We start from the raw sequence: 11,666 nt of genomic DNA, 5'->3' as shown, positions 1-11,666 counted from the left end.
CCCAAGTTAGAAAACACCGTATTGACCTTCTCATGCAACAATATGAGATGTTTAGAATGTCAAAGGACGAGTCCATAAATAGCTTTTATTCTCGCTTTTCTTGTATTATTAATGAGCTAAAGAGTCTAGGAAGGAATTTCGAGTCCGAGGACATCATTCGAAAAATCCTTCGTAGACTAACCTCTAAATGGCAACCCAAAGTTACCGCCAAAGAGGAAGCCAAAGATTTGTCAACCCTATCTCTTAATGAACTAATGGGATCACTAATGGCTCACGAGTTCAATCTCGACAAGCATTCTAGTGAGTCTTCAAAGGGAAAGAGTCTCGCCCTCACGTCCTCTCCAAGTGATGGAGAAGACGAGGAGGAAGACGAGTTTGCTATATTCTCATGGAATTTAGCCGGGTTAGTCAATGGTCAAGGTAGTAAAAGGTTCAATAATAATCAATCAAAAAAACACTTTCCTAAGAAACGACCTAGTTCCACCGTGAGATGCTTTAAGTGTGGTGATAAAACTCACCAAATTAAAGAATGTCCCAAGTGGGATGAAATCAAATCTAAGAAAAAACGAGACAAAGTTAAAAAGGACTACAAACATAGAGTCATGAGTGCTATTTGGGGAATGTCCGACTCCGAGGAAGATGAGGAACTCATCGAGGAGGAACTAGAGGCTAAAATGTGTCTTACAAGTCATCTCAAGGACAAACTCTCAAAAACTTCAAAAATCGAACACCTTAGATGCCTCATGGCTAATCCCGATGACTCCAAATCCGATTCCGACAATGAGGTAAATCATCTAAAGGCCAAGGCTAGAACTTACTCCAAAGAGAAAGTATGTAAACTTCTTGACCAAATTTTTGATAAGTGTCGGTTTCAAAATGATAAACTTGATGACATGCAAAGTGAGATTGAGGAAATTGCTCAAGAGAACTTTAACCTTAAGAACGAACTAAAAGCAACAGACAGCATCACTGTCACCTCATAGGCTTACGAGGAAGTAAAACGAGTCAACAAACTAAACAAACAATTGACTAAGGAGCTAGAGCGCCTTAAGATGACCACCACGGACGTCTCTGACCTTGAAAATATCAACACCACCTTGGTGATGCAACTCTGCTCGCTAACCAAGGAGCGTGATGATCTTTTAAAGGACAAAGATGCTCTCGAAAATGAAGTATATGACCTTGTGGTTGAAATAGTAGACTTGAGAGAAACAGTGTCTGAAACTGTTGCATCCAACAAAGACCTAGACAAGTCAAATGAAAACGTCAAATGTTTGGTCAGTGAAAACGAGCGTCTAAAGGGTGAAGTAGCTAATCTTAAGAAAGAAATAGGAGTCCTTCACGAATTTTACCTTCCTTCAAAAGGTTATGCTCGAATGTAGTACTTCTAGATCCATACTTCACCAAAGATCTGAAGAATTCGTTGATCTAAACAAACGTCTTGATGAAATGACATCTAAGTATGAGGAGTCTAAGGAAAGAATTGGATATCTTGTATCGAAACTCAATGCTCACACTCATGACTTCATAGTTGAAAAAAGGTCGTCAATAGAAGTTGAGAAGAATGATGAACTTAAAAGAGAAAAGGAAAAGAACATGCATCTTCTCACCAAATTCAATGAATTGACTAAAGAACTTGTGAATGCCAAAAATGTCACTGAAAAATGGGAAGGAAGTCAAACCGTGTTAAACTTCCTCACTAGTCAATCCAAGAGATGTGACAAGGTTGCCGGTTTGGGCTTTAAATGGAACAGTCAGACAGACCGTCACATCCAGAAGCCTAAGACCGACTTTAGGAGAAAAAAATACGTTGGTCTTCCCGAAAATATTATTTGTAACTATTGTGGTAAGAATGGTCATATCCTTAATGCTTGCAAGAAATGATTCAATGACATTAACAAGAAAATTAAAGTTGTAAAACAAATGTGGATTAGGAAGGACACCGTAAGATATGTTGATCACAAAAGGGTACCCAAGTTTGTTTGGGTTCTTAAACTCAAAGTCTAATCTTGTGTAGGGCTTGGTGAGAGGCGGCCGCAATTGGTAATTGGATAGTGTATGCTCTCGTCACATGACAGGTGATAGAGGCCAATTCCTCTCACTAAAAGCGTATAATGGTGGCACGGTAAGGTTTGGTGACAACAAAAAGGGTGAAGTAATTGGCATTTGAAAGGTCGGTAAGTCACCATCTCTTTGTGTCGACAACGTGCGGCTTGTCAAAGGTTTGAAGCATAATCTCATTAGCATTTCTCAACTATGTGATAAGGGTAATATTGTCGAATTTAGTGCTAATTTGTGTCGAATATTTGATGTCACTACTCATGAATTAATTCTCGAAGGTAGACGTGTCAAAGATGTGTACTTAACCAACTTGAACACTTCATCCGACCATACCATGTATTGCATGAGTGTAATGAATAGTGATCCTTGGTTGTGGCATAAAAGGTTTGGACATGTTAGTGCTAAAACTCTTAACACCCTTAGAAAACTTGACTTTGTTGAAGGTTTTCCTAACATAAAATTTGACTTTGACAAAGTATGTGATGAATGTGCTAGAGGTAAACATGTTAGAAGTTCCTTTAAACCTAAAAGAATTGTGAGCACACTTCAACCATTGCAACTTCTACATATCGACTTATGTGGACCAATGAGGACTAGGAGTAGAGGTGGTAGTCGTTATGTGTGTGTCATTGTTGATGATTATTCTAGGTTCGTTTGGGCACTCTTCATAGGCTCTAAGAATGAGGTATTTGATGAGTTTCTAATTTGGTTAAGAAAGATTCAAAACAAACTCAATTTAAAACTTGTTTCCATAAAAACCGATCATGGAACCGAATTTGAAAACTCATCATTTGGTGCTTATTGTGATGACAATGGTGTAGACCATAATCTCTCGGCTCCTAGAACCCCACAACAAAATGGAGTGGTTGAAAGGATGAATAGAACCATTGAAAGTATGGCTAGAATCATGTTATTGTGTAGTAAGTTGCCTAAGAACTTTAGGGCCGAAGCGGTAAACATCGCTTGCTATATTCATAATCGTGTCATGATAAGGAGTATAATCAATAAAACTCCCTACGAATTACTACGTGGAAGAAAGCCCAACATTTCATATTTTAGATGCTTTGGGAGCAAATGCTTTGTTCACAACAATGGTAAAAACAACTTGGGTAAGTTTGATCCGCGTAGTGATGAAGGGGTGTTTATTGGTTACTCCGACCATAGCAAGGCTTATAAAGTCTACAATAAATGAACCATGTTAATTGAAGAAAGTGTCCATGTCATTTTTGATGAATCTAGTATGCTTGGACAGGTACAAAATGTGGAAGAAGACGATGATGATGATGATGAGTTCGAAATAGGTCTTGTTCGAAAGGACTTTGTGTTTGAGGAGGATGAAGCAATGAACAATGACGCTGATCAACAACAGTCTCAGGCACTGTCACCTCCAAAAGAAAGCAACATTTCATGGGGAACACGTGGTATCTCTGCCACTGCTTCCTCTCAGAACGCAACAGACTTAACGACTGTTGCCTCCACTTCCAGAAATAAAGCAACTCATGGCAGTATTGATGATGACCATTCCACACAAAAGGAATCATTAACTGAGACTGACACTGCTGAGGGGGAACAAGAAACCATCGTTCCAAAGAAGTGGAAATATCAAAGCTCTCATCCTCTCTCAAACCTCACAAGTGATATTAACTCTGGAATTCGAACAAGATCATCTCTCAACAATCTTGCTCATCTTGATGAGTATTGTGCCCACAATGCCTTTCTTTCTCAAATTGAACCTGCCAATGTGACAGTCGCTCTGACTGATGCAGACTGGTTAATTGCCATGCAAGAAGAACTCAATCAATTCAAAAGGAACAAGGTATGGCACTTAGTCCCTAGACCGCCTAACCGTACCATCATTGGTACTAGGTGGGTCTTTCGCAATAAGCTTGAGGATTCCAGAGAAATCGTGAGGAACAAGGCTAGACTAGTGGTGCAAGGTTATAACCAATAAGAGGGTATTGATTATGACGAAACCTATGCACCGGTAGCTAGACTTGAGGCCATACGATTACTTATTGCTTTTGCGGCTCATAAGGGCATCAAGCTCTTCCAAATGGATGTCAAAACCGCTTTTCTAAATGGATATTTGGAAGAAGATGTCTTTGTAGAGAAACCTCCGAGCTTCCTAAACAATGATTTTCCAAAACATGTTTTCAAACTAGACAAAGCTCTTTATGGTATAAAACAACCACCTAGGTGTTGGTATGATAGATTGTCTAAATTTCTAATTGAAAATGGTTTTAAAAGAGGTTCAATTGACAAAACATTGTTTTTGAAGCAACAGTCAGATGAACTGTTGGTTGTCCAAGTTTATGTGGACGATATTATTTTTGGTGCAACAAATGATGTACTCTATGCTTATTTTTCGGAACTAGTGAAATCGGAATTTGAAATGAGCATGATGGGTGAGCTAGGATTTTTCCTTGGACTCCAAATTAAACAATCCAAAGAAGGAATTATGATCCATCAACAAAAGTATATTAAGGAAATGCTTAAGAAATTTGGGATGATTAATGGGAGCTCACTTCCTACACCTATGATATCTAAGTCCAAATTGGACAATGAGAATGGTAAGAGTATTAGTGATAAGGTGTATAGAGGTATGATTGGATCACTTCTCTATTTGACCGCAAGTCGTCCCGACATTCTTTTTAGTGTTTGTTTATGTGCTATATTCCAATCAAATCCGAAAGAATCCCATTTCAAAGCGGTTAAACGTATTCTTCGATATTTGATTGGAACACAAGAACTTTATTCCGATGCGGACTATGTGGGGTGTAGTGTTGATAGAAAAAGCACTTCCAGAATTGCCATGTTCTTGGGGCCTTGCTTGATTTCGCGGGGCTCAAGAAAACAAAACACGGTTGCTCTTTCAACGGCCGAGAGTGAGTACGTTAGCGCCGCTCATTGTTGCTCTCAACTTCTTTGGTAAAACAACAACTTCTTGACTTTGGAATTATTTATGACTCCGTTCCCATAATGTGTGATAATACGAGTGTAATAAATATTTCTAAAAATCCTATTCAACATTCTAAGACTAAGCATATTGAGATTCGTCATCATTTCATCCGAGACCATGTAGAAAAAGGGAACGTTAAACTTATATTTTGCAAAACCGAAGACCAAATAGCCGATATATTTACCAAGCCGCTTGAACGGAAACAATTTGTGAAACTTAGACTTGACATAGGCTTAATTAATTATTACTAAATTCATGACTATGACTATACTTTTTCTCCTAAATGATTGACTAATTAGGGACATGTTAATATGTTATTGTTCTTTCTCGTGTTTTGCATATTGTTCGTTAATCATAAATTGATATCGTCTTTGTGAATTGGTAATCACTCAACCTCACATCAAGGTCCATGTTTACATATACACCACTTTGAAATCTTAATATGAATTGTTTACATTTCATTAAATTGGCCCAACCTACCCTCACCATCCAATATTTATTGGGCCATTTCACCTCGTCATTTTCGTCCACCTTCAATGACTCAAACCCATATCCTCAAAACATCCGTCCATCTCCTTCCAACTTCCCAAAATCTGCCGAATCTCACCTACCAACTATCCATATCCCTACTTACCCTTACCATCTTACTATGGTAAAAACCTCATTCAACACTAAACTAAAGCCTACCCATATGTCAAATCAAACATCCAACCCTACCAACGACCCTTCAATCTCTCAATCCGACATGGCTAAACGAAAGGGATCACATGCATTCCCAATCACTCCTGATCCCACTAACACCACTGAACCCCAAACTCTCCTTGAACCACCACCTATTGCCACCCTCCCTCCTGACCAGCCTTTACCACCTGAACCGCCGATCTCCTCTATGATTGGCATAAGAACCCGAGGCTCACAACGCAAAAACTCTACCTCAGTGGGATCATCATCTGCTACTGTCACTATTTTGGATGAGGAAAATGATGAACAATCCGAGGAGGAAGTGGATCAAAGGGAAAAAAAAGATGTTCCGGCTAAGTCTCAACGAGGGGGTAAAAGAAAGAGACAACTTGATCTCCCCGACATTAATGAAGAAGTTGAGGGTGATGATGTGAATGTTGAAAAGGAGGATACTGTTTTGGATAAAGAAAATCCGGATAAAACCGGGTCACCAACAAAATCTGATAAGGGGAAAGGTAAGGAGTCGGATCTTGATGAGGGAGACAAGGGTGTGGAGCCTAAGAAAAAGAGAGGAAGACTTCAAAAAGGGGTTCCAAAGAAACAAGGAAAACCCATGACAGTGAAAGAACCGAGGAAACCTTTCTTCATTGATCCAAATGATTTCGTCCCTTTGACTTCAAAATGGGACGAGGACACTTTATGGGCTCAAATCGAAGCTTTGGATCTTCCTCCCTCAATCTATCGTCATTACAAGAGATTAATTTCTAAGGATGTTATCCACTCAACCCGTGTCTATGAGAAAACTTGGCTTGCTCAACCCGCTTTCACTAAGGTCCGAGAAATGATAGCTGCTCAACAGTGGGAAATCTTAATCGAGCTTAAGGAACCAGTGTATGCTTGTGAGGTTGTTCAATTCTATGCTTCCTTACGAGTTGATGAAACCGGAAAAACCCTCACTGCCAAAGTTAATGGTAAGCCCATAGAACTTTCTCAATCTGATTTTTCTGAAATCCTTAACATACCCAACGAAGGCTATGACAACCTACCCTCTGAAACCTGGCATGCCCTTGATTATGCCTCACCCATGACCATTGCCAAAACTGTTTTTCCTAAGGCCATTACTTGTGGTGGCGTCGGGAACACTCAAGTCCCTCCCCCTCTCCGCTTAATTTTCAATATGCTTTGTCGTACCCTTTAACCTTCAGGAGACCGCACCAAACTTTCAATTGCCCAACAATACATCATTTACCACATTGCCACTCACCGCAAAATAAACCTCCCTGGTCTAATATTTCGCCGTTTCTCGGCCATGACCACAAAACTTTATGACCCCAAAGATTCTAGTGTTATCCGTCTACCTTATTGTATGTGGGTTTCCAAAGTTTTGAAAGCTAAGGGTGTGCTACTCTCGACAAGTGTGGGTTGTGTAAACTGTTATGATGTGATGAGTGATGGACAGTTTGGCAAGATGTTGATTCGAATTGGTGATGATGGGTTGCACCCAATTAAGTCTTGAGGCAAGGGTCGTGAATCTGCTTCATCTAGCAAAGGTTCGGGTCCATCTTTGGGAACGATTCTCAAAGCAGTCCAAGAACTTGGTGCATGGGTTAGGGCGGATTCAGAAAAGAAGGATGTTATTATGGCTCGTGTGGAGGATGCCTTGGCTGGAATTGGTCGTCTTGAGAAGATTGTAGATGGGTTGAAAGGTGAAGTTGATATTATCTCTACTCTCCTCCAAGCAAAGGAAGATGGTCCCTTCGAGGGAAATTCTGATGATGAGTCCTCATCCTAGACCAAACCCTTATCCTCTTAACCTATTTTGCCTCTTTTGTCACACCCCTTCCCTTCTTCGTATTATTGGTTTTGGTTGTAACACCCCCATACTCCAAGTGCCTTACTAGGACCACTTAAGGCATGGAAGTGCTACCATCTCGGTTACCTGAGGCAATGATAATCATAAGACAATAAAGAAACGTACTTTAAAAGTAAACATAGTTTAAGTGATTACATGATCAAAACCAAAACTGATAAACTGAAATACAAGGTTCTCAGACGGTCTACTCCTAAAACTATCAAAGCTACAAAACACCGTCTGACACAGCGGAAGACTTCTAACTGCCACCTGATGACTCATCCGAGCTATCCCATACGCGTCATATCATACCTGCTCAATAACTGCTCACCACCCCAGAATGGATCACCACGATTTTTAAAACATTAAACGGGGTCAGTACTAATCACACAATTTATATAACCAACAGTACAATAAACAACACAGCTCAAACAGTCACACACAATCACCCACACCAATCAATATCCATCTCCGACTGTCCACTGGACCAGCCCTGCCAGTGGGGGACCGCAGCCGTACCCACCAAATCCCCGCTCATCATACTAAGCGATAACCCTGTCCCATTAATGTGCACATCCCCTTCCGTGGTGGGTTCCACGAAGGGCGAAACTAGGGCGTGAAGCCACTCCCGCAAGTGACCACACTCAGCCGAGAACGCATCTCGAGAACCAGAGACAAACAATCACAACCATCAACAACAATCAATCAACAACCGTCATAAAACCAATACGATAATAATCAGCAATTACACAACACCAACAATGCATTATGGGACTAATACTGAGTAGGGAAACCCTACCTGAAAAGCACAACACAATCAGACGATCTCACAGCTGATATCAAAACGCTTCCTCTACGAATTCTCCTCCTAACATACAAACATATAATCACTACCAATCATACAAAACAACAAAACCCCCAAATCCTCATATTAGGGTTTAAACAACTTTAAGGAAACATTATAAAAACGGTACGTAGGTCTTACCCTCGACGCAAGGATCACAAAGGTATCAAGAAAGGTAAAATCCGACCTTCCAAGCTCCGGGATTTGCCAACAATGAGATTAAAGCGAATGACGTAGTTTGATTTCTCTTTTCACAGTAATTAGGTTTTAAAAAGTGTAATATATACTCAAATCACATTATTAACAATACCCGAGAAATTATCCCCCGTAAACCGGCTACTCGATCGAGTAGCTAAGGTACTCGATCGAGTGCCCCCTTACTCGATCGAGTATCCACGTTACTCGATCGAGTATCCACGTTACTCGATCGAGTACCCAACAGGTCAGAAACTATTTTAAACTGCAACTCACCCTTACTCGACAGAGTAAGGCCTACTCGATAGAGTACCCAGAGACTCATAAATACGTAGTATTACAGTCTTCCCTCCTTAAAAAGAACTTCATCCCCGAAGTTCAACCCATACATAAAAACAAACATACTAACTTGGTCAAGACACAACAAAGCTACTAAGAACTCAAAACAAAACCCCAACTTATAAAACATGAAACCATGAACCCTTAACACCAACTCCACCAACTATTCCTACCTCCCCACATCGCTCACGATGTCGTATCAACTACATCATAAACTCTCCTGACACTAACTCCATACACTAACAACTACCATCCTCTAACGCTGCTAGCTCCATAATATATCATCCACTACCAAATCCAAAATCAAGACACTCATAGACATCAAACGGAATGTTACATTCTACCACCCTTAAAAGGAACTTCGTCCTCGAAGTTTACTCACACTCATAACCTCATCATCCAATCACAACACTAGTGAAATATTCTCACACTCCTAAACATCACACTACTACAAGCACGGCCATGGCCTTTTAACAACATCAACCACAAAATATACAACTTCATTATTTATGCTATACCAACACTCTACTGTGAATATACTACCATATGCACAACTATCAAAATCTCTTTTATCGCATCCTACTCCTCTTAAGATAAATGTTACGTCCTCGTAACTCACTAATACTATATCCTTAGTTATATCTTCTCATTATTCTCATCACCATCACATGTCATAGATAACCACTTATACTCTAAGCACTCGCCATGCATATATCCAAGGCTCTCTTACTTAAACAATTCTCATACTTCAATTCACTCGTCACACCCCTAACCTGTACCTCAAAATCTTTAGCTTAACCCAAAACTTCAACTTTTCCACATTACCTCAATACGACATACCTCTCTATATAAACTATATAAAACTCCCATCGTCAAAAGCATAACTCACGATCCACACTTGTTACGTACACTCACACTACCTCCTCAAGTTCTTTTCTTTCATTACCACAAAACTCATACATAACTTAACATGACACCAAATCCCAATACCCTGCACTCACTATCTTAACTAAAGATTATGAACCACCTGCCGCTTTCAGATCATTACAACACATGTTCCACGAATCACTTGCCATGTCTATGACTACCGATGCCTCATCTTAAAACAAGATCAAAATTAATGTAACAACTTCTCACAACTATGTCCCATCAACAGAATGTCACTATAACATGACAACAACGAAAACATATACAACTCTCTTTCATATCATACTCTACCCTCATTCCAAAACTTAACTGGTAAGAAACATCAATAAACAAAACAACTGTCTATCTGTATAAACTGAAACTCACAGGAAGCCACATCAGACAAAACAACAATTTATGTGTAACTAGTATGTACATTCGAAACTCGAATCATAAACATCCTGCCTACTCCACCACAACCGGTGACGGCATCGTAACACCGCCACCAACATCCACATCGCAGTGCGAAAATACCCGCATCACAACACTAAATACCGTGCCCGGATCACCACCCGAGGCACCACAACCACATCGATAGTCATCACAACTTACACTATCCCATAAGCACTGACTCAACATGACTTCTCGGACAAGAAAAAACTTACTCAAATCCACTTTACTAAATCACAAAGCAACATATTATATGAATTAAACAGATAATAACCTCATGAACATCATCCCCTTACCACATCACGGAATAACATATATCATGAATACATACAAGTATAACCAGTCATGCCAGATCAATCAAATTATTACCCTTTTGAATATCATTCAATTAAATTACGATGTCCAACATATATCAGAACATTCGGATAATGACTTTATAACTATCACACCATACCACTTCCCGTGAGGTCAGAACCTCGCACAAACATTTATACACATCATAGACCCGTAAACACATCCACCTAGTCAGTCCTGATCACGTAAGTTACCACTCGATAAAGGTTACCTGTCGCCCGAGCTTAACTCATATGCCCCTCATAACATATTCCCCCATTCGCATAACCATCACCTCATGCCAAGTATAACCATACCATTATTATTCAACTATTAGCACCCGCCTCATCTGACCACATCTTATACATCCTTACAACCATACATATCAATCCGGCCTCTACAAAATCAACCTCATTAGAATTGCTACCTTTCTAATATACCATCACCCTTAACTACTAGTCGCAAACCATAACACTACCACTGTCCGGGCATCAAACCTCTTACACTCATCTCTAAACATCACGATTTCTTTCCTATCTGTAGTTAACATCCCAAATAACGAACATCAAATCCATCAACAACATTACCTCAACATTATTCCCAATACTATCCTTAATTGTATAGTCACCCGACTCACCACCAAAATCTCATATCATGCGGATATTCTACCAACTTCTTACTCCCTTAATTCCTCGAAACTCATGATTAATCATGTTGTCCTGAAACTTCTGTATAACCATTAATTTACTTACTCATGATAGTATCATACATCTCGACGATTCCTTACTTTTATGTCACATAACTCCGGTCAACCTTTTCCTAGTTTTACTCCCCTCATTCTTTTCTTTTACACTTGACAAAATCAATTAACTATTCAACTCCTTATCACTTCTACCTAACTCTTTAGTGTTCCGGTTACTTTCCCATTGCTCCAAGACTCACATCTCATTATTTTATATCGATATCATCTCACTCTTTCTTACCATGGATCTTCTCTTATAATGCTATCACTCACACTTGCCACTAATCTATCCATAAAATCAACG

Source organism: Silene latifolia, chromosome Y, assembly GCF_048544455.1.
Source record: "Silene latifolia isolate original U9 population chromosome Y, ASM4854445v1, whole genome shotgun sequence".
Taxonomy (NCBI): domain Eukaryota; kingdom Viridiplantae; phylum Streptophyta; class Magnoliopsida; order Caryophyllales; family Caryophyllaceae; genus Silene; species Silene latifolia.
This window is presented reverse-complemented; position numbering follows the sequence as displayed.